This window comes from Macrobrachium rosenbergii, chromosome 19 (genome assembly GCF_040412425.1).
Source record: "Macrobrachium rosenbergii isolate ZJJX-2024 chromosome 19, ASM4041242v1, whole genome shotgun sequence".
Lineage (NCBI taxonomy): Eukaryota > Metazoa > Arthropoda > Malacostraca > Decapoda > Palaemonidae > Macrobrachium > Macrobrachium rosenbergii.
Window position 1 is genome coordinate 26,614,012 of NC_089759.1, and position 24,165 is coordinate 26,638,176.

The 24,165-nt window shown below is 37.9% G+C and overlaps 1 protein-coding gene and 1 long non-coding RNA gene across 8 annotated transcripts in view; one reads left to right on the plus strand and one right to left on the minus strand.

Annotated features, from left to right (window-relative positions):
* LOC136848766 (uncharacterized) overlaps positions 1-18,870 on the plus strand; it is a 65,159-nt gene extending 46,289 nt beyond the window's left edge. Inside the window, exon 2 of the long non-coding RNA XR_010856132.1 lies at positions 18,571-18,870. This is a non-coding gene — a long non-coding RNA (uncharacterized lncRNA). The remainder of the gene's footprint in view (positions 1-18,570) is intronic.
* cnc (cap-n-collar) overlaps positions 1-24,165 on the minus strand; it is a 455,033-nt gene that overhangs the window by 358,149 nt on the left and 72,719 nt on the right. The window lies entirely within an intron of this gene.

Consider the following 24,165-nt stretch of genomic DNA (forward strand, 5'->3'; position numbering starts at 1 on the left):
TATATAACAGTGCCTGGGATCTTTCTCACATTTCTAAAGGTAATTCGTTTTATTATAAATCAAAACAATAAAAGAACAACTGCCAATGGTAATTTATTTTGCAAGAAAGTAAAACAATAAAAAAAACCACTACCATTCCAGCCCATTCAACGACTTGAGGTATATATATAACTCATAAGAAGACAATAATTTTCTTTCCTATAATTACTGTATTTGATCTTTTCCTTGAAAATACGATATTAATGATCTGCCCCGACCTACAGCATATTTCTGTTACTTTCTGCAACTAGAAAACCCATTCTCCTTTGTTCAATGCAGTGACTTGCATTTCTTCAACACAATAGTGTAACCTCTTTGATTGTTATACTCTCTCAAGATTTTTAAGACGCTACAAGTACTCTTCTACTGTGGAAAACTGTCCAAGACAGTCTTAAAAAGAGTAGGTGTGATTTTCAAGGGCAGTACGAAATGGCGAACGCCAGATTAGATTAAAAAAACTCCTGCCATTAGTCTACCATAAAATGGGCTAGTGAAGTAACAAAAAATAAAAGCACAAAAAATCGCATTGACGAAACTTTAATTCCACAACTTAAATCATTCACAAACTCGTAGTTGTCTTATTGGCCCATCTGTGCTTGCAGAAAACAATAACCTTCGTGTTGGCAGGAACATGTCGGTCCTCGACATAATTCCTCCGCCAATAATATACGACAGTGCCTGATAACTCCGCAATTTCTTGCCACAAATAAGAGCAAAAATATAATTTAGAAAGCACGGATTACACTGTCCCCGCCACAGCAAGAAGAAACGCTAATCATAATATATAACAGGAGGACACCCTATTCCACAGCAATTACTCTCTCTGTGTTTCTAGTGTTCCCTCTGCTGCCATTCCCTGAACTTCAACCTCTCCTTTTATCCAATACAATCTTTTATTCCGAGACAACTAATATCGAACGTATTAATATTATTTTCTCACATTCAATACTTGTTCCATAACCATTCTTCATATTCGTCTAGTGATTATCTCTCTCCCCCTGTGACCCGTTCATTCAACCCAGACCAATTACTAATATTGTCAATATTCAATTCGACCATTCCCATTGGCTATTTCGGGAAAACACCCTTGAACTCTCGTACTCCGTGCACCTTGGGCTCGAATCCTTCCCTCGCGCTGTCTTTTTTCTTCTTCTCTTCATTCCGAGTAGCGTCTTTTCCTTCTACTTCTTATAGCAGTCGCCTTCTCTAATCAACCTCTCACTCCGGCGTTGCTGGAGGATTCCCGATTGAATTCATATTTGGTTCTTCTTCTCCTGCTACTCAGGTTCCGACGCTTTCTGCGCGATTTCATTTCGACCTCCTTTCCCCGGCACGTCATAAGAGCTGTACTTCAAACCTTAAAAAGAAATCTGAGCTTATTTACTTTCCTCTTCCTTTTATAACTCTCCTCCAGCGTGTTTTATGCCTTACACGTTCCGCAAAGAGCATTTAAAGCTTTAAAAATAAACTGAAGATAATTTTTTTTCTTATCTCCGCGAAGCATTTACTTTCATTTACATTTTTTTGTATCTTCAGCAATCAAATTTTATTAATAATTTATAAGGATCAAGTACCTAATAACAAGCTAATGTTGCGGGTGTATATGATTCTCAATAATAATTAATCGCCTTTATCATTCCTGATAGACTATAAAAAGAGTTATGTTTACCTTACGTTACATAATAAAAAGAACTCGATATTTTTTTTTCCACCGTTAATGACGCTGCTTGCTGCAAGATGGAACATTAACTATTTAACCAAAAGCGTAACCGATCCTTTTTATTTTAATTAGACTTCAGCAGAGATTGAAAAAATTATAAAAAAAAACTATTTAAGTGTTGGGGATGAGAAACAACAACCAAAATACTACGTCTAGCATAACAAAACATTTTAAGATCAAGAAAAGTTTCGGGGGAAGGGGGGTTGGGGGTTACATGTAGCATGCCTTGGATGGCAAGCTCAAAAAGAACAAAAAAATTTTTTGCACCCTATATTCGGCCATCTGCACGACTTCTACCTCTTAATTGTTCAATATCTCCAACTTTACGCTACAATTCTTATGTGTTCAATATCTCCAACTTTATCGGGCTACAATTTTCATATAAGAACAAAACCAAGAGACGACCACTATGAGTCCCCAAATGTGACTCGATGGCCTCTTGAAGCTAAATCATTAAAATTATAACTTAAAAAAAAACCTAAGAAATTTACTATGAGATGCTAATTCGACACAAGCCATCGGGATATGTTCGTTTGCGACTTCAAGGTCGACGTGGCACTGCAACAACAGATAATTAACGTTCCTTCCAATAAGCGTGAAATTCATTTTCACGAAAGTATTCTACGTGACTTCAAGACCTGGGCGAAAGTGAACCGCCCCTTTAGTTATTCCAGGATCTGCCACTTCCAGAAAGGTAATGGATGAAATTATGAAAAAAAGAGAATAAAATGAAAAAGATATGTAACGATAAACTTAAGTTCAAAGGGAAAGTATATATCGTTAAAAAAGATTTTTCCTCTCTCTCTCTCTCTCTCTCTCTCTCTCTCTCTCTCTCTCTCTCTCTCTCTCTCTCTCTCTCTTTCTCTTTCTCGGGTATGTATATGCGCGTCAATGGAATAATTCTGATCCCAGGTCTCTCAGTTCCAAATGACCCGACAGAGAGAGAGAGAGAGAGAGAGAGAGAGAGAGAGAGAGAGAGAGAGAGAGAGAGAGAGAGAGAGACCTGCTCTGCAAGATAAGTACTTAAGGTCGTTAAATTTTCCTCAGAATGACATGAAGTTCATGGTAAACCACACAAAACGAGCCACGAAACCCACCGTCACTTTTGGGACTGTGTTAAACAAGCGATTCTAAAACGGAGAAATATTGTTAAAAATTGCCATCCGGAAAACCAGAATTCGCAGAGATATACTAATAATGAAAACGTGCAATGGAGCAACTTATAAGGTAACGCGAATGGCGCACGGTGAAAAATCCCCAATTATGCCCTCCCATAAAAGGAACCTTTAACATCAAGAGGGAAATTCCAAATACGTTACGTCAGTTTTCCCCAAGTAGTAAACTTCAAGTTGCTTTTTATAGCACAAAAGTAAAAGCCTCGAAGCTTTATGTACTTGCCCAGACGAAATAAATTGTGACTAAGGGAAGAAAACATATCCGAAATAAAAACTCAGAGACATATCGGGACAAGGCTAGCTGTGATGAGGATCGATGACTCATGTTGTGTCAACTGTTGGCACACTAATTAATCAATATATCAATCAAACAAGCAATCGCTTCCCTCATTTTCGCTTAGGAATGAATCACTGCGACACAGAGAAGAACAATCGAACGTTTAGGGAGATTTACCACAGCATCAGGCCAGCGTTAACAGCACATTCATGTTATTATTGGTAGGGGTAAAAAATCAGGTACAATCCATATATACAACTGAATTAAGACTGCAGGACATTCGCAGAGGCCCGTATAAGAGGAAAATAATTATGCATGAATTAATCCTACAAAGATTATATATATATATATATATATATATATATATATATATATATATATATATATATATATGTGTGTGTGTGTGTGTATATATACTGTATAATATATATATATATATATATATATATATATATATATATATATATATATATATATATATATATATATATATATATATATATATATATATATATATATATATATGTATACATATCCCCTCTTACCCTTAGCGATTATTAACCTTCCGGTTCTAAGCCAGACTTTCTAGAACGAGGTTACTAGTCCGTAACCTTTAAATAACTTTTTCACTTCTTACGTTCACACTTTTCCAGCACTGGGGAAAAGTCGTTCACCCTCAACCCAATGGCACAGAGCTAGGGGTCTATGGCTAGCGAAGCTTGAGCCAACTTCTGCAGATTATGCTATACGATGAATTACGCCGTCATCTTGTTTTTGAACTCTGCAAAATCTTGAATGCGGAGAGAAAGTAAGTTCCAGGGCGCTACCGATGTCACCGAATTGCCCTCTCCCTACCAGTGGAAAAGATTTACTCTAACGTTCACCAAAAACCACCGACCAGATTGCTTGAAATTTCTTTTTAATATATTTCAAATTAAATGAGTGTGCATCTGGACTGGATTTCTGACTCGTAAAACTTTCAATTATTATAAAAAAAATTCTAAAAGGTGAAAAATAACAGAGCAAGTGAACACTGGCGAAATCCCATTGGACTTTCCTAGAATAAATCTCTCCAGAATGATGTGTCGGGGTGATCAGAATTGTGTCAGCGTTTCTAAAATACTCTCTGTTTAATCATCTGTTAATAGTATTCACATTTCGGTTATATTTCATATAATCTCAGTGGACTTTCCTAGAAATAAATCTCTCCAGAATGATGTGTCGGGTGATCAGAATTGTGTCAGCGTTTCCAGAATATTCTCTGTTTAATCATCTGTTAATAGTATTCACATTTCTGTTATATTTCATATAATCCATTCTGCTAATTTTTCTTCATAGCGGACCTCTCCTCATTTGGCATTAGGGATATATTTCGCAGGAGTTTGTTTGGCAAATTCCTGGCTTTACTGTTCTTTGAATATGTTTAGTTAACTTTAATAATGTCAAAATAAATTTTGTACTTCGCTGACTCTGCAATAAGATCACTGTTCTTCAATTGACTGGTCAAAAATGAATGCGCCTGTGTGTGTGTGTGTGTGTGTGTGTGTGTGTGTGTGTGTGTGTGTGTGTGTGTGTGTGTGTGTGTGTGTGTTTTGGGGAAGGGGGGGGGACTACCCGTGTTCGTGGAGCTGTCATGAGATGGTACAATTCTGCAAAGATTTGAACTGACCGTTTAAACTAGCGACACATCTAAAACAGAGGTGACGTTTCAATTATTTGATGACTGCTGTTCAACTTCTTTGTTATTGTACGGAATCGATTAATTATAAGTTATCTGGCGTCACAAGCTGTTGGGTGGAGGAGCAGGAGCAAGGGAGGAGGAAAGGCTGTGGTTGTGTTTGTATATGAGAGAGAGAGAGAGAGAGAGAGAGAGAGAGAGAGAGAGAGAGAGAGAGAGAGAGAGAGAGAGAGATTACATATTGACAATGGCGAGACATCGTTGCTGTAATTCACAATAAACACAAAAAGCCAATAATTGAAGTTTCATTAAGTGCCTTCATATATATACTCTCTCTCTCTCTCTCTCTCTCTCTCTCTCTCTCTCTCTCTCTCTCTCTCTCGGGACTGAAATACATGACAGAGCATTAATCCCCTGTTCTAAACTTCCTTTCGCCAAGAGAGCCTCGTCCTTGGAAGGAATGATCCCAGTTATTTAGACCTGCAAGTTTCCTCTTCTTATAATTCGCGGCTTATTAAAAAGAAAGGGATCTTTCATTTTGTGGTTTTTATTTACCTTGGTTCTCTAAATTACATTCTCTTGTTTACTTGCCATTTTTGGTGATCTGCAGAAACAAACCAGTAATTCGTTTGCAATATTTGCCTCCTTTTCCCCCTTTTACGAGGCTTAAATGTAAGATTAGGGCTGTCGTCCTTAACAACAAAGATCGAATAATGTTGAATATCTGAACGGTCTAATAACGTATCCCTCGACCAATGGAAAGAACGCAACATATACTCGAGAATACATAAACTACGTTCATTCACGGTCTTGGTGTCTAAGTTCCACCCTCCAATAGAAGATCTCTTTGACAGCTCTGGTTCAAGATATGACCGTGATACTGTAATAAGAACTTTGCAAACGCTGAACGTAAAATCTCGTTTTGAAACCATACACTGTAAATGTAAGTATTTCACTCAAAAAATTTTTCTTAATATAATAAAATCTCTCGTATAAGAATTCATATACGCTCATACTATAGGCTTTAGATACACTCTTGATATTTAAGGTATCTAGAGTTTTTTCAACAAATTATATCTCAATTACGTGAACTATAGGTGGTGAAGAAATTTAATTGACGTATATATATATATCATAAATTTTATCAACACCACCCTCATCGGATGTCTTGTCCTGAACACCGAGGTCACCCGAGAAAATCTTGAGAAAGGATGAAAATCAAGACTGGATCAGATTTATGCCAATTCTGCCACAGACACATCAGACTTCGAAGCGTTAATATTAAGCATCACTAACAAAGGTCTTTGAGGCACATTCTATTAATTACATATCACTGCGCCTCTGTTGACATCAGCAGTGAATTATGGACCGGGTCGTTGGAAAACTGTGTCGAGTCAGTTTGGATGGAGATAAGCATGTGGGTAGCAACCTCATCTCAAAAGCCTAGCTTACACGTGGACCTGTCCACTTAAAGGGGCAAAAATATAAATATTCACTCATCTGGAGGCCCTTTCCATTTTTATAAAGACGATCTAACATCATTCATTCACCTGCATTACAGTTTCAGGGATTGGATCCTCTTCCTGAAACGGACTGGAAATACAGTAGAAACGGACTGGAAATACAGTAGAAACGGACTGGAAATACAGTAGAAACGGACTGGAAATACCGTAGAAACTGTTTCTATGTTGTCTCCATTTACTGACAGGCAAAGACATGGACGTATGCTCTAATTCATTCTTTCGTGGACTCAATCATGAGACATTTCCCTCCGTGACGCTGATAAGCAAACGTTGGAAATCCATAATCAAACCCATCACCAAATAATCAAAGCAACTGACAGCAACAAAACAGATAATAATAATACGAACTGTAAGGTGCAAGTCAATAACAAAGTACAGAAAATCCATTCAGGCCGATTTTAGACTTGGTCCCAAAACATCTGAATGCCATATACAGTCGGGCGCTCATTACTGGAAATTGTATTCCAAACTCCTGCAATTTCACACTGCTCTCTTCAGGAATTTCCTATATATTCAAGAACACAACCAAACACACAAAAAAACAAAGGCCTTTCACTAACACTAATTTTTAACAAATATACATAAGACGAACTCCAGCTACAAATGTGTGAACAAGTCACAATAAAAGGAAAAGAACGTGATGCGGAAATAAAAGCATTTTACTTTCATATTATGCACCATGAATCACAAAAAGAGAAGTTATAAGTCAGAAATGAGGAACTGTTCATACCACGAAACCTGATTAGGTAAGGATTTAATTCCCATGACATTACAAAAAAGAAGTTACTACTACATACTACTACATCCATCCTTCACCTACTGAATCAGAAATGAATACATACAGAAAACTTTCCAAACCTCAGCCACTTCTTGCACAGCACCTATACAGAGAAGACTCATAAGCAGAGCGTTGACACACACACTCACCTCTATCTAACACAAATTATCACGCTTCCCGATTACAAGGGCCTTCCGTTCCACTAAACCTTCCACATCATCTAGCTAGCACTTGGTCTGTCTCCCTTCCCTAATCCCCCATAAAGTTTCCCAATCATTCAACAATAATCACCATACGAAGATTCTCTCCACGTGACCTGACAATCTAAGAACAACTATGATTCACCCTTTTTACTTACGCTTATCTTTTAACTACATCTCTCTACAGCTCAACAACTTCGAGTCTCTTATTCAGTGTATATTTTGCAAATAATCCAACCAAACAACTATCTATTTTGTCCATCAGTGTCCACAGTTCACCTCCATACATATATACAGTCACTATTCATATATATATATATATATATATATATATATATATATATATATATATATATATATATATATATATATATATATATATATATATATATAGTATATGTGTATGTATGTGTGTATATGTATATATATATATATATATATATATATATATATATATATATATATATATATGTGTGTGTGTGTGTGTGTGTGTGTGTGTGTGTGTGTGTGTGTGTGTGTGTGTGTATTCATTGGGCTTCTCCTATCAGAGGGTGGCTACAAAGAAAAACAGGATAATGATGACACATTCATACTTTAACTTTGGATAGTTCACTTAAATATGAGCTTTTCAGTCAAGAAACATGCCCAGTGCCATTTTTAAAATATAATAAATCAAATTAAAAAATACTTTGACTCAGGATGGCGCTTGGCATGTTTCTCGACTGATAGCCTCATATACAGTATATGTAACGATAATTTCCTAAAAAAGATTAATTCGACGTTTGCACAAAACTGACAAAAGAGTTCCAGTTAACAAACGGCGTAGCCTAAAATATACAATAACTGGTCCTCTGAGCTAATAGCCAAACGCGTCTTTCAAGCAATAAATGTTCTAGATAAAAAGATGGGGTAAATAGCTGAAAAAATAATGCAGCACGTGTGTAGGCTAACTTCAAAATCTGGAAAAATGTGAAAATAAAATAACAATGTCGACTAGCAGAGGCATTCATCAATGAAGCAAAATGATTCTGAAAACACACCAACCGATGCTTATTGCTTATTATTAGTTCTAAACCACCACGAATTCCTTACAGAAGGAAAACTCTAATCAGGTTGGGTTAACCCCACAAAGCACTTAATCAACAGCAAAAATTTTGGTATTCCCCTTCAGGAGGTGAACACGAGCAGAATCCAGTACATACCATCGTACGACGTTCAGCACCGACTGACAACCAAGGCCGAGAAGCGAAAAGGCTCGGAAATGTCAGGTCCACGATTACCCTCTTCGAGGTACCTCCACGCGAAATTAAATATTTCACATTGCAACAATTTCACTACACATCCAATCCGTAAAAGACCAGAAGAGAATGAAATTCTTCTATTCAACAAAATATGAAAAGTAGACTAGCACTAGACAACACTTGGGGCCAGAAAACAGTTACGTGTAAGTGCCATGATAAATAGTAGTTACAAAATAACATCAATCGTTATCTTCTAAGCCACTTCAGCACGGCGCAGATAAGCAGAGAACCGACCTGCCTCAACATTAACATTCATACCATACTGCCCTAACTTCTAATTCCTCAGTGCCACGATAACAGAGGCTTCGGGTGGAGGAAATTCTTACAAATGCAGTATATCAAACCTATTATTGGCTACTAGAAAAAATGGCAGACATAAGAACAGCAGATTCAAAAAATGATACATATAAAATATGGGAGAAGCAATAGCGGTCTTATAAAATAATTTTAAAATATGTTAAACATAAAAACGTATTCAGAGTGAGGAGAAATAGTGGGTGACAAAGATATTATAAAACTGGATGCGGTTATTTCCTAACTGTGTGAGAGAGAGAGAGAGAGAGAGAGAGAGAGAGAGAGAGAGAGAGAGAGAGAGAGAGAGAGAGAGAGAGAGACTGCACATGAATGTTTTTAAATGGTGTCATTAAAATTCATATTCAAACTAGTGAATTTATCAACATGGGTCTCATAAACTATCTACACGTCTATCTCGAAATCATGAACTATTTTTCCCTCAGGAAGGACCCAGTTACATCCATAACCTACATTTTCTTTAAGGTCAACCTTGTATCCATTCATACAGAAATTCTAACCTTCTATCCTTAACAGTTTTTGTCCTCTAAGCCATCGATTTCTAATATCACTTTAATATTCACAACTTTCTCAGATATTATATAAATTCTCTACATCATATCCAACTGTGAGGGAGGTGGGGTACGGTCACTACTACTACAAAGTTCATTTGTACGAACCTTACAGCAAGGGCTAGTTCCTCGTCGGACGGGTCGGTACCGTTCTCGGCTAGCACTCTGCTGGGCCCGAGTTCGAATCTCCGGCCGGCCAATGAAGAATTAAAGGAATTTATTTCTGGTAATAGAAATTCATTTCTCGGTATAACGTGGTTCGGATTCCACAATAAGCTGTAGGTCCCGTTGCTAGGTAACCAAATGGTTCTTAGCCACGTAAAATAAGTCTAAGCCTTCGGGCCAGCCCTAGGAGAGCTGTTAATCAGCTCAGTGGTCTGGTTAAACTAAGGTATACTTAACAGCAAGCGCTTGATAAGATCAAACCGGGTAAGTCCGAAATGCCCAAGACTATCATGCATGCAACTAGTTAGATCCAAATGTTTCCTAAAAGTAGGCTATACTGGCGGTCAGAAAGAAGCACGTGTCAATTCCAGCCCCTTTGTTATAACGAACTTAAAAGATTATCTTTTCAGCAACCTGACACAGCTCTTAAAAAGTTGAAGATATGTCTGTAACTGAGGTATCGGCATATCTAACCACCACTGCAATAGAGACGGCATAAGGCAGTATTAGAAGAAATTCCTTCACTGCAATTAGTGCACGCGCCAGTTAGCTTATTACAGGCTGCGCGTTCTGCCGAAAGTTCGCATCTGTTTTCCACTTAGGTGCCCAGCCATCACAGTGCCCTGGAACAAGCCTTACGATTTAACATTCTTTGCAGTGAATGAACGGCTAAAGCGAACGAGAGAAAGAGATCTTTTCCAAAATTCTTGATATCTCTTTTCTGGCCTTAGGCTCAACTGGTCAAGGGATGCAAAATAACCCACCTGCCAATTTTAAGCATCAGATAAGCTACCTAAAACGGTATCTACTGACATGCGGTGTGGCCGCGGAGTTAAAGAAATTGTTAAATCACAACCGAGAAAGACACCAACCGAGAAAGACACCCAGTAAAGCCGTGTCATTCACGATCCTTTACAACATTCTACCGCATCCACGACCACTGAGATCTTCAGAATGAACTAATTAACTGCAAGCATGCTATCATGGCCGCTATCTTTCTCACGAGCATCTAAGAATGTTGGTGTCTAACAGAGAAATTAATACAAAATCACAGCACGTTACTCCGAGGATGAAATCGAGGTACGAGTTAGGATGAGACATCCAAAGTGGGTTCATTCATTGTTAAATATCATAAAAATGGTTAAATAACAAAACCTTCACCTGACCATGGGTAAATAAAACCTTTTATGTGGCAAATGGGTAAAAACCTACTATATGCATATGGATAAGTAATAACATTTTTCATCAGACAAAATGGTAAATGATACAACAATAACAATTCTTAGATAAAAAATAAATATCAACTGACAATTATGTATACACTGTGTATGTGACATCAATATGACCAATGCATTAAAAATAAAGCCTTTATTTGACAAATGGTTACCAAACTAAACTGCCAGAAAATTAATACATACTAAGATCTATTACCAAACAAATAAGTGAATAATAAGACCTATTACCAGCGAAACGAGAAAATAGTGAAAGCACATTACATCTCCAGAAAAGCCCTTCTGGTAAAACTGTCGCTTTGCGATTTCTTCACACCTCAAAATACTATAAAAGACTTGTTTAATTATAAAAAAAAAAATCCATAATAATGGTGTACATAAACCCATTTACTCCGAAGTAGAAATACCCAGTAGAAAGTAAAACATAATAAAAATTACGTCCTACAATTTCTTTTATAAATGAAAACTTTCTCTTTTCGCCGTTCTAAAAGAAACTGGGCTTCCCGCGGCCAGCGACCAATGACATGACCTAGAGAGAGAGAGAGAGAGAGAGAGAGAGAGAGAGAGAGAGACTCAAGATACACAAATTATCATTTTTAAAGTTCGTTGGTGGGTACTGAAGGACACCATATGCATACCTAATGACAATAAAACAAAAACATTTCAAAACACTATCGCAGGAAGAAAAAATATGGCTCTTACTGCTGCAGCCAATTAAATGTACCAAACAAAACTCAGGCACTTCATACCTTGCTCCGCTTTTTGTTCCAGCCATGGAAGTTTCCAAAACTAAAAGGAAACAAAATTTACTCGATCCATAACCTGCATTACATTTTTTACACTCCGATCAATGCTCAGCCATGAAACTTACCCAGTCATTGCAGTGAACAGGTTTCCAAATATAATGTTATGATTATTTGAAGTAACAATGCAACTGAATTACGCTATTTCTTTTTTTCTGTACTCCAAAGCAATCCACGTTCTGTGGTCAAATTCAAGTAACTGAGTTTATGTCCTTGGACTGTAAATTAAATTTTCAAGTACCACTTCTTCCAAGAGTTTTAGGTTGAATTCAAAACTGCAAATTATTAACTGACAGTAAATCCAAAAATACTCACAGCGAGCAAAAGTTAATGAATTTCCCTCGTGTTTCGGAAAAACCTATTACCAACAGCTTTTTTTAAAAATAATATATAAAGACGCTGATTCTAAAAAGACAAAAAAAAAATTTACATTCACCTCATTGACTTTACGGTGCACAGAGTTTAAATAAGTTTCAAGCGCGAAACGGAAAACGGATAAATAAAATTTCCTACTTTGATTTAAAGCAAACTTTCGAGTTTTCTTTGAGAATGACTCAATCACCTGGAAACTTGGACAAAGAGAGAATACTGTGCAAGACTTGCGAACCATATGAAATCCGGGTCTTGTGGACAATGAAGAGGCAGAAAAGCGGTCATGCAGGATCACAAATAAGCCCCATATTTCAGGCAAAGATATGGCCGCTGTAGGTGCAAATGGCAGAGACGAAAAAATGCCGGGGACAAGCACCTTGGGTAGAGAATCAAATGAAGCGAGCTATAGTCACACCAAAATGTCAAGGCGGGTGACAGGAGGTTTCTCCCGGACTATATCGTTCGCAGTTAAGAACATTTTAATCATTTTACCCATAATAAGGAAACCGTCGTGCTTAAACCTAAAACCTCAGCGGTAAAGGCGGATCAAGCACTCAGATGGAGTGTCCGCTCCTCCCTCTCTATCCCAAATTTTTTTTGGTTTCGTTCCTTCTAAATGCGACATCGAGCAACCTTTGCGTGTGTGTGTGTGTGTGTGTGCGCGCGCGCATATTATTTGTGTGTGTATGTGTATGTGTATGTATATGTATATGTATTTATGTATATATATACATAGAAATAATCAACACACAATCACGAGTGGAACAGAAATAAATTTCTGAATCACATCAGGATCGAACCCGGGTCTTTCAACTGAAAGGCAAAGGCGCTGCCCACTATGCCATACAAGTCATAAAAGAAGTTGGACTTGAGGGCAGCTGCACCCTAGGAACTAACTGGGCAAGCTACCTGCTTGCATACCAGCTGAGTTGGGAAGTTGGGGAAAACACGCTGGTATGCAAGCAGTTAGCTTGCCCAGGTAGTTCGCTGGGTGCAGTTGCCCTCAGGTTCCAACTTCTTTTATGACTTGTATGGACTAGTGGGCAGCGCCCTTGTCTTTCAATTGAAAGACCTGGGTTCGATCCTGATGTGAGTTAGAAATTATATATATATATATATAATATATATATATATATATATATATAATATATATATATATATATATATATATATATATATATATATATATATATAATTATATAAATTATATATATGTATATATACACTACTTTAACATCTAAAACGATACAGCCTATCAAAGAATTGACCGTTTACAAGTATACAGATGTAGAGATTTGATAAGAGAGAACCTTTTATAATCTTTGAACTGCACTACCTATCCCAGAATAAGACTGCCTCCAAACTCCCTATTAGCCAAGTTGATCTTACTTGAAGATTTTATCGGGTACTGGGGTCACGTCTTTAAAGGATTGAAATTCAAGCTTGTGTGATTAGGATTTAACTCGTGTCATTATAAAGCCATAAGATTCGTTTGGTCTTTCATCTTCGTCCATATATAACAGCGTTTTGCATATGTACATTGTCATTCACTCGACTCAGCTGTAAAGAAAGTACGCCCAGAAGTTGTTCTTCTTCCTGCTTCAGCCGTGGATAAAGCGGAAAAAACTGAGAAACGTGTTCCCCCCTGCTTCTGCTAGGTCAGTCGCATACGACGTTCACAACTACTTTGCGAGAGAAAAGATAAGCAATGGGCCTTTGACCGACGTGACGACAGTTTACGATCGGGCATGTGAAGCTACCGATATTTCCAGAAGGACTATGGAAAGAATCATCAAGGAAGAGAGAGGCAAGGAAGAAGAATTTGGAGAACCAACGTTCAAGGGATCTTAAGTCAGATGTAAACCATTTTAATAAGAAGGACAAAGAAAAAAGAAAGAATCGAAAATGTAGGTGGAGGGACTGCATGGTCTCGCATCATCCAGTACAGAACTTAATCTGGCTTTACTATAAGCTGATGAGATTTTTCCCTTGTCTACAAGGGAAAATGTCCTCGACTTTAATATTCAAATACGAAGCATTCTGCCGAGACTCTCTCTCTCTCTCTCTCTCTCTCTCTCTCTCTCTCTCTCTCTCTCTTCTCTCTCTCTGCGTTTACCTGGTCAATCTGGTAGCTCCATTTCCCATCTGGTTGTTACAGTTATAGTTTAATTTATTTTTGGGTGACTGTTTTTGGCTAACAAAGCAAAGTACGAGAAATTCTACAATCAGTTTTTAATCAGTTTTTATATTAAACTATATTTCACGGATATAAGGTGTGAAAGTAAGTGCACACTGAGAAATGAGTGCTTCTTGAATATCCCCAAGGTTTTCTTTTTCCATTCAAAACTCAATTATTCCCAGCAAAGACAGGGCCCTCTATAAATTACATCACACTGTACGAGATATTTTTGTCTACTTAGCTATAAAAAATGGAAATATATCATTACTGATGCCTCTTTATTCCCTTTTTGGCCATAATCCTCCATGCACTCATCTTGTTCATACATATGTGTGAGCGAGTGTGTTGTGTGTTTTGTGCATGGATGCCAACGCATCGATCACGGAGCTTTCATAAGCACCCCTAAGAGAAACTAATGACTATCACCGACGAAGAGAAAGTCTGCTGAAGAAGGATGCAACAAAACGCAAAAGGTCAAAGGTGAAAATTCAAATTGAACCAAATGAATCTCTAACACACCAAAGTTTCGAAGGTGACATTATAAATAACCAATGGTTGAGTACAAAGCTCTACTTTCGAGTCGAAACAAGGCAGGAAATGTTATATGACGAAGGTCATGCAAAGAGATACGAGATAAAATTAGCGAGATAAATTCTATCATGTTTACTGTACGAACCATGCATGGTGAAACTCTGTCAAGACCACAATATGTATAAGATTTAGCTTTGTTTTCAAAAAAGGATTAAGGAGATTAACACACGGTGAGAATCGTATACGGTTATATAAGAATTAAATTTACGCCAAAACAACAGTTGCTTCTATTCAAGTTTGAAACATGAATAGAAACATTAAGTCTTAGGTTCTGCAATGTGCTTCCTTATAGGTGGACATATACAAAAACATACACGGGGTAAAACTTAAACACTGTGCTTATTTCGCAACCTTGTCAAAGATGAGATGTAGGCATCGCCCTAACAGAACAATCCAGGAAGTAACATCAAATTAAATCGAGGCCCTGCTAACAAATACCAGATCAATTAGGCCACTGATAACTATCGCAGTGAAGTACAGTCAGGAGAAACAGGGCATCTACAGAACTTCTGCTTCCTAAGTAGATAACCGAATATTTTCCATTCAAATATACACTAATCCAAGCCCAATAGTTCACTAAAATTATTAATTTTTAATTCCTCCCATAAGATGATAATCTGGGCTCCTTGTTTCCCAATCTATTACAAAATATGACACTTGTTCATCGCCGACTCTGCAAAAGGGATACGAAGTAGCTTTTGAGTGTCTCACGATGCCTCAACAGCAATTTTAAATCTCGCTTTCTTCTTTGCATCTAAATATAAAGGCTTACATACAAGTTTATGAGCAACCACAGAAACCCGTCCAAATTCCCAAAGCTTAATGCGTTTTCCAAATGCATAGTGTAAGCGTATTTGAGGATTTGGTTCTTGTGACCTAGCTATGAAAGGATGGCTTTTCTTGTCACTTTCACTTCTTTTATTTTTATTCGATATAACTGAAAAACCTACAGACTATAATCAAACCTGATCGGTCTTATGCGAACAATCCAACCAACAAACTAATCCTCACGTAACAACTGAACACAATTTCCAGAGTAACTGATCATTCTTTCACAGCTACCGACCTTTGTGGGAGAAAAGATACCATAGGCCAGTAATTTAGATGCAGAACACTTCTTTTTCTGAAGTTATGTTTGGATAGGACTGTGATTTCATACAATCTCTTAATGCGACACAAATACTGCCATCAGTACCTTTGGTCCAAAGGAAACGAATTCAGAAGCCAACTGAGATAATTTGGGAACTGAAGGAAATCGCAACGCATAAAATGTGCCACGATGGTATATCATTAGGAAACATAAGAATCGTCACATCTCCCCAAAGGTAGTTAATGAAGATGATACATAACAAAAATCCTCATTGAAGTAATAATACCTGTGTTCAAGGATACCTATCAGTTCCTGGATTCCATGGTAATTTAAAAAAAAAAAAAAAACATATCACCAGATTCAGATTACCATTTTCTTTCCAACACCATGCTCTTTTAATAGCAGGGGCCACGTCATGCTAGGAAATCACCAGATCCCTGCCTCTGCTCTATAATACGAGTGTTTCTCTTTCCCCCTCTCCAACTGCGTCATTAACATATTCTGTACGAAGGCCGCCTGAGCGGGCTACTGAATACTCTACCAAGCTCGAGTCTAGTTCCAAAAGGCTAAAGAATCTATACGAAAGCCTTGTACCTAGAAGAGAAAATTCTAGCACAGAGGAAAAAGTGCTTCGCGTGAAAGACTTAAAACACTGTCTGCTCAATACTGGACTGCCAACCCCAAATTCAGTGAGAGACGTAGCCCCTGGGCGAAAAATCAGGCCGCCTTACAGGAAGATGGAAGATCTTTACAGCTCAAAATATGGACGAAACGCTGCTTATGGGACACAGATGGCGAGGGCATCATGGTGATGGAGGATAGAGGATCTACAGAGAGAGAGAGGCAATCTAAAGGGGAGATAGATTCTTTAAAAGGACGAAGGAACCTAAACAGGTGAAGGAATTTTTAAAGGGGAGAACAACTGTCTACGAGGTGAAGTGTTATTGAAAAAGGAAATAACAGTATATGCACGGGAGATATATCTAAGGAGGAAAAGGACTATTCGAAGGGTTGAAATATTCTACGTTAGAGAAAGATTAGCTAACGGGAAGGATATTAGGCTACCGAGAGGATATATTATATTAACTAAAGAATACCTGCGGGGAGGAAATAACCTAAAAAGTGGAAAGGCTCTCTAAGGGGCAGAAATATTCAAAATTGCAGAAAGACTACTTATGGGGTAGACAAATTATGAAGTAGGTTGTTCACTGGACGAAGCGGTCGAACATCATCACGTCATGAAAAGAAAATTAAAGAGACACACCAAACACGAGACCCACATATTAAAATAAAGGACAAAGCTACCAAATGGCTTTCAAAACTTAAACGAGCACTTCAAACGGTAAAGTAAAGCTCACGTTACCACAAATAAGTGGATTCTCTAATGAACCTACATTCGAGTGAAAGACAGACGAAAAGCCGGCAAAACAAATAGGAAGGAAACCTCTGAGCACAGATCATTTGGTGTTAATAAAGAAAACAAACGGCATTCCTGCTTCGTCATTCCCTTCCTGCATTTTGCTGACGAAAGAATCAATAAACTAAGCAACCCTGCAGGTGACACGCACAAATGTATTAATATTTGCGTGCTCTGTGATTGTAGGCAACATTCTCGAAAGAGTCGAGCAATAACACATGGATACACATTACCAAAATGTGAGCGAAGGAGAGATCAAACTCCCGCGTAGCATATGTAGTTCAGGAGTCATAGCTAAAATAAGGGGATACATTTTCATATATTAAGGGCTGAACATGAACACCAAAACATGCATCACATTACAAATAACAGAAAAGTCACTTTGTTTCGCAAACACACTAACGTAGGTCAGTGGAGGGTAAGAGGGGATCTAATATTAAACTAGATTCAAATTTCTGAAGATTGAATCAAACAAATTTCATTTACGAAGACTCTGTTAAAGAGATTACTGTGCTGTGTTACTACATTTTCTTGGTGTAAAGTTTAATGCGGCCTCATAATTACTAGCTCAGTGTTGATATATTTATCTCCAACGAGCAACACACGCAACCATGAGCAAAGAGTTAGGACAAAGTACGCGTGAACTTTAGTTTTAATTACTTCTCCGACTCTTAACAACAACAAGTTAGAAATTTAGTCAACATGCACGCCTCTATCGTACTGACTATTTATTAAAAGAATTCACCGTAAAGTGATCCTCGCTTCATTCATAAAAGATTTATAGTGGACGGTATTCCTGTTGTTTTGTATCTATGCTTTCAGGATACGAGCAGAACTCAATTACAGGGCTTTCTTTACTATTTGATTCTCTATCTCTTTTTCAGATACCGAGAAAAAGTATCTCTTGAACTTTTTGCAACACTGAAGTATAACTGAAAGTATCCCTCTCACTCATTTTTTTTCATATGTAAATCAATTACCATTTAACGTTACCTATAGTTTACTGTTCTCCTTGACAATATTTTCAATGATACTTCTTACTTCCTCTTTTTTCTCAATCAGTATTTAAGGGCTGCCTTGAGAACAACTGAAATTAAATACTGGAAACCTGGGAGAAATATCTGCACGACAGAAACATTAATCTCTGCCCAATACGCTTTCTTTCAGACGCAGGTGCGAGGGCCAGTGATGGAATCGTTAATCACAGACCAGCTTGCGCTGAGAATTCAACAACAGCTTTCAAGGATATGAGAATCATTAAGCTTACCCCAAATTTCACATGCAGCTTGGTCCAATATCAAATGACGACTCTCCAGCTCAGCGACAAATACGTATACAGTGTCATGAAATCCTAATGTTATATATTTAGATAAACAACTTCGTAGTTAAGGTACCAAGTAATCTTGAGTTATCTTGAATATTCACAGGATATATCATCGACGTCGTCAAATAAATTTATAATATACATACATACATACATACATACATACATACATACATACACACACATATATATATATATATATATATATATATATATATATATATATATATATATATATATATATATATATATATATCTAGTTGGAAATACTTGATATATTACACCTGATACGAAGCTTCTCTCACAAAACATTTCAAACAATCCATAAACACATAATTAACTCAGCAAAATTAGATGATCTTCATTAAAACCCCATAAAAACTACATTAAAAATATAAAAAAATATCTAGATTTTGAAAGAAAAATCTGCAACATTAATTAATGAAAGTAAAACTTCGTAGCACCCCGTTTGGAGAGCAGTACCACTGAAGATTAAGTTGATGTGGGTCTACTGGTGACAAGAGGGGCGTTCGGAGGAATGATGCCTGACCACTGACGGCAGTTGCTGAACAAGGATCTATAATACGGCTATGAATGTAACGGTTAAAATGAGTCTGACAGGAAGGGCAACGAGCATATATGACGGATGAAAAATTTTAAATGGTTCAAGACATTGAATGGAATGGAATATGGAATTTAGGCCAAAGGCCAAGCGCAGGGACCCATGAGGTCATTCACCGCTAAAAGGGAAACGAAGACCAAAAAGGTTTCAAAGGTGTAACAGGAAGAAAACCTCGTGGTTGCACTAGGAAACACTTGTTAGGAGATGGTGGAAAGTAAGATGGAATAAAGAGAATATGAACGGAGGTACAATGAAATGAATGAAAGCGTTTGTAGCTAGGAAACGAAGGGACGCCGCAAAGAGCCTCAAGTAATGCCTACCGTGCACTGCATGAGGTGCACTGACGGTACTAACCCCCTAAGAGGGGAACGAGCGTACAGTTAAGAAAATGTCTAGATGAGGTCACCTCATGGGTCAGCCGGGGCTCTTGCAAGTGGGGCCACTCTCTAAGCAAGGACTGCCCGCATCTTTAGGTGCAATAAGAAGATTGACTGACTAATTGATTACGCTGAGTAACCGGCGTCCCAACACCAATGGCCATCAACATTCAGTGGAGGAAGGAATAATGTACACGGTGGAATAGCTAACGACAGGTTTAAATTGGAGAAAAGGAGACTGTCTGAAGTACAGCTGCAGAACAAAAGACAGGATTATGTAAAGGTGATCAAGAGAATGAGTCAAATAGTCAAGGAGAGAGTATAAAAGGAAGTTTGTGGATAAAACTGTGGGACTGGCTGAACGATTAATTCCAAAAACTAGCGATCACACGGATTGTAAATTGAATTTAACGGAAAATGGAGCAGAATGTCTTGAAAGGATTTGATCAGGGGGAGACTACAGGGCATCAGGTTCTTGAAATGGATGCGTGATTTGACAGCCTTGGGATGAAGGAAGGAGAGATGTTATACGAAAAGGAGTCCTATCAATGAGACATGGAAGTGGTGCAGCATAACGGGCGAATGCTAGTGTGTAGGGATGACAACCAACTGCTGACGAGCTTGCTAAGCCTGCACAAGAAGCAGCCAACGCTGTGGCTGTTTTCTGTACAGGGGTCATCCTAGATTTAGGAGTTGAAAAGTTATGTTGTAACGGTAGCTTTCTTTTTCTCTTCGTAACCACCCTCTATTATCTCCTAAACGATTAAAGTAACTTGCTTGCATCAACTCTCATTAATATTCGGAAAATCCCGATGTGAAAGTCATGGAAAATGTTATTATTCAGTATTGACCCAAAGTTTCCTGAACTGCCTTGTTTTTGTCAACTACTTACCTCCTGCAACTGCTTGCAGTTCGCACAAAGAATGCAGTTATCTAGACAAAAGACCAGCATCAAATGTTCATTCTGCTCAATACTAAAGAATATTAAAAAACTTGCATGAATAATAACCTTTCATCAATCAACTATTTATAAAGAATTAATACACAAGATTTAGGTTTGACTTGACTTTATGTTATATACGCGGAGCTCTTGTAAGCTCGTTTGCAATATACATACTGTACATCAGTCTTGCGTGGAGCAATAAATAGCACGACACGTAAACACAATGATAAAGCGCAAATACAATAATAAACAAACACAGGTACTTACTCTCTCTGACAGACCAGAAAACAAGAGCACTGAATTCAAGTTGTGCAAATCAAATCCATTTACCTGGAAAAATAAAATCAGAAAGGCAACATTAGTATAATATGACTCTACGCCTAAACTTACTGACATAAACATTATCACTGAACTTATCAGCATCACAAACTTTGCCATCTAAAATGGGAACAAAAATCATGACCGGAATTTATCCTAAAACTATAGCCATAATAGACCAACCTCCTTAGCGCAATGAATAAAACTAGACTACAATCTCTTTGCATGCTTGTTCGTTACAGAAACCAGTCATCTTAGTAGGAAAGGTAGGTAAAGGATCTTTATGACGAAATACGAGATAAAAAAAAAAAACTAATATAATCACGTACACAATAAAATCCCCGGAAATTTTCCAAATAAAACAGGTATTTTATAATCAATGTCACTTTGATAGCTATGGTATATGCCTAACGATCACACAAAATTGTCACAAATGAAAACTCTGAAGATTCTCCTACACGTAACGTAGGAAAATATCACTTCGCAGTTTGACAGCTGCCAATTCCCAAAACGAATGGTGCACAATTTCACAAAAGGAAATGCCAAGGCTTCATGGAAGCTACGCGAAGGCAGCAGGACCTTTGCAAAAGGTGTGAAATAACAGAATGAGCCTGGGGGTGAGGGGTGGGAGGCAACGGCTGAAAATGTGGATGCTGAATGAAAAACAAGTTCGAGCTGCTTGGATTAATCACCCGTGCAATGTAAGAAGAGTATTGGGATAAAAGGACGATATCTGACTGGCTGACTTAATTGGGGCTATTTGGCATCCACACATGAACGGTTTCATCGATTTGTAAGCAACTGAAACTGATTCAGAACTACAAGAAAGCAATAAAATAGAAATGTGAAGTGCATTCTAATCATGTTTAAAGATGCGGATACAACGAATATATGATTTAAAAAAAGTTACGGAGTTATAAGTTTATGCATAATTCTGCTGCGTAAAAACAATAGGATATGAAAGGCAAGCCAAAACAAGTATAAACCAGGGGTCATGTGAGGTGAGAGTAAAGTACGCCTAAAAAATGCTGCACAAAAGCAAGTGTGATGAAAAATGCAGTATGCGTAGAGGGACTGATGTGCTGCTGATGTGTCATCTGATAAGGTGTAAAAGGTGACTGCGGATAAATATGGCAGATTATTATAGTCTTTTCCTCTGGTCACCCTTATTGATGCAATGACCTTCTTAGTGAAAAATCACCATAGTAGTTTTTACTAATATCATTCGAATGAGAAAATTCTATAATAAATCATAAATAAACGTATTTCGACCATCCCACAAATTAATGGGTTACAAATTCTTAATGAAAACATAAAAAACAGCATTTTAATTCTCTCTCTCTCTCTCTCACCAGAAATTCGTCGCAGACGGTCTGATTTCTGTCAAGTGGCGCTGAACAACTATAATTGTCAACCAAGAAAATAAATAAACATGAAGTTGGACAACAAAGTAGGGAGCTAGATATTTCATTATACATTTAAATAGGAAGCAATACTATGCAATTAAAAGACCTCAACCTCGTAAAAATGCCACAAAGTGTGTGTGTGTGTGTGTGTGTGAGAGAGAGAGAGAGAGAGAGAGAGAGAGAGAGAGAGAGAGAGAGAGAGAGAGAGAGAGGGTAAATTCGTATTAAAGAAAGTTAATGGGATACTGGAACATGAAAATTCAAATCAGAGAATGAAAGCTAATATCAGAAGTTAATGGCATTTTAAAAAGACGATGGCAACTAAAAATACCAGAGAGAGAGAGAGAGAGAGAGAGAGAGAGAGAGAGAGCATATGCTCACGTCACAAACAGCCTTCTGCACTTTTATTACAGGGGAAAATTTTTCTAACTCGTCTTCTCTTTAACTCCAGTCAGGTAAATAAGTGAATTCTCTGGTAAGTGAATTCTCTCTCTACGTAAATAAGTAATGCCTTCTTGGGTAAAGGTGTAAATTCCCTCTTTCTCTCTGCTTATCTTTTCTGTCTTAAACAGCACACACACACCAGAGAGACACCAGCCTTGGTCAGTGGGTGATTCCACCCCCCCCCCTCTCAATCCAGCTTAAATGAATTAGCATCTCCAGTCTAGGTAAATGAAAACCTCTCTCTCTCTGTTCCCACTTTCTTTCCTTTATCTTGCTGTCCATCCACTCCGACTCCTTCTTTTCACTATCTTAGATTGGTTGCAAGTGCCCCGCCGCATGGGGTTTATAGCAAAATTTTCCCAGATTCTCTCTCTGGGAAAATTTTGCTAAAAACCCATGCGCCGGGCACTTGCAACTAATTTAAGACAGTGAAAAGAGAGAGTCGGAGTGGATGGACAGCAAGATAAAGGAGAGAGAGAGAGAGAGAGAGAGAGAGAGAGAGAGAGAGAGAGAGAAATTTTCATTTACCTAGACTGGAGATGCTAATTCATTTAAGCTGGATTGAGAGGGAGAGAGAGAGGGGGGGTGGATTCACCCATTTACCAAGGCTGGTGTCTCTCTTTGGTGTGTGTGTGTTCGTGTGTGCTGTTAGAGACAGAGAGAAAGAGCGAATTTACACATTTATCCAAGAAGGCGTTACTCATTTACTTAAAAGAGAGAGAGAGAGAGAGAGAGAGAGAGAGAGAGAGAGAGAGAGAGAGAATTAATTTATTAACCTAACTGGAGGTAAAGAGAGAGCGAGCTAGAAAAATTTTCTCTAATAAAAGTGCAGAAGGCTGTTTGTAACGTGAGCACACGGAAATGGGGGGGAGGGAGACTGATAAATGCTCAAGTTGGAGGAATATGTGTTGGTATAGAGCTGTTGAAGGCAGAGGGTGGACCGTCTAAATCTCGTTCTCATAAAAGCATAAAAAAAAAAAAACGAGACAACAGCAGCTGCGGGATCATTCGGGCCTACCAACTCGAAATCGTCAGCACGAGTAACGCGGATATACCATTTATTTAAAAATCTCATGACGTCACTCTTCGTTCTCAGAAGAGAAACGGCTCAATCCTCACCGCCAGGTTTATGAAGGATATCCCTTGTGTTTATGCAGATTGCTCACATGTTACACGAGAATTCGACCAAATTGATGCTGGAGAACATAACACGGGATATTTCAAAGCAACAAGTAATCTTTGAATTCCCATACCGTTCTCCTTACGTCTCGATTCTTTAACGTAAATACAAAGGACGGTAGTTTATACGCGGCAAAAAGAGCCCTCTC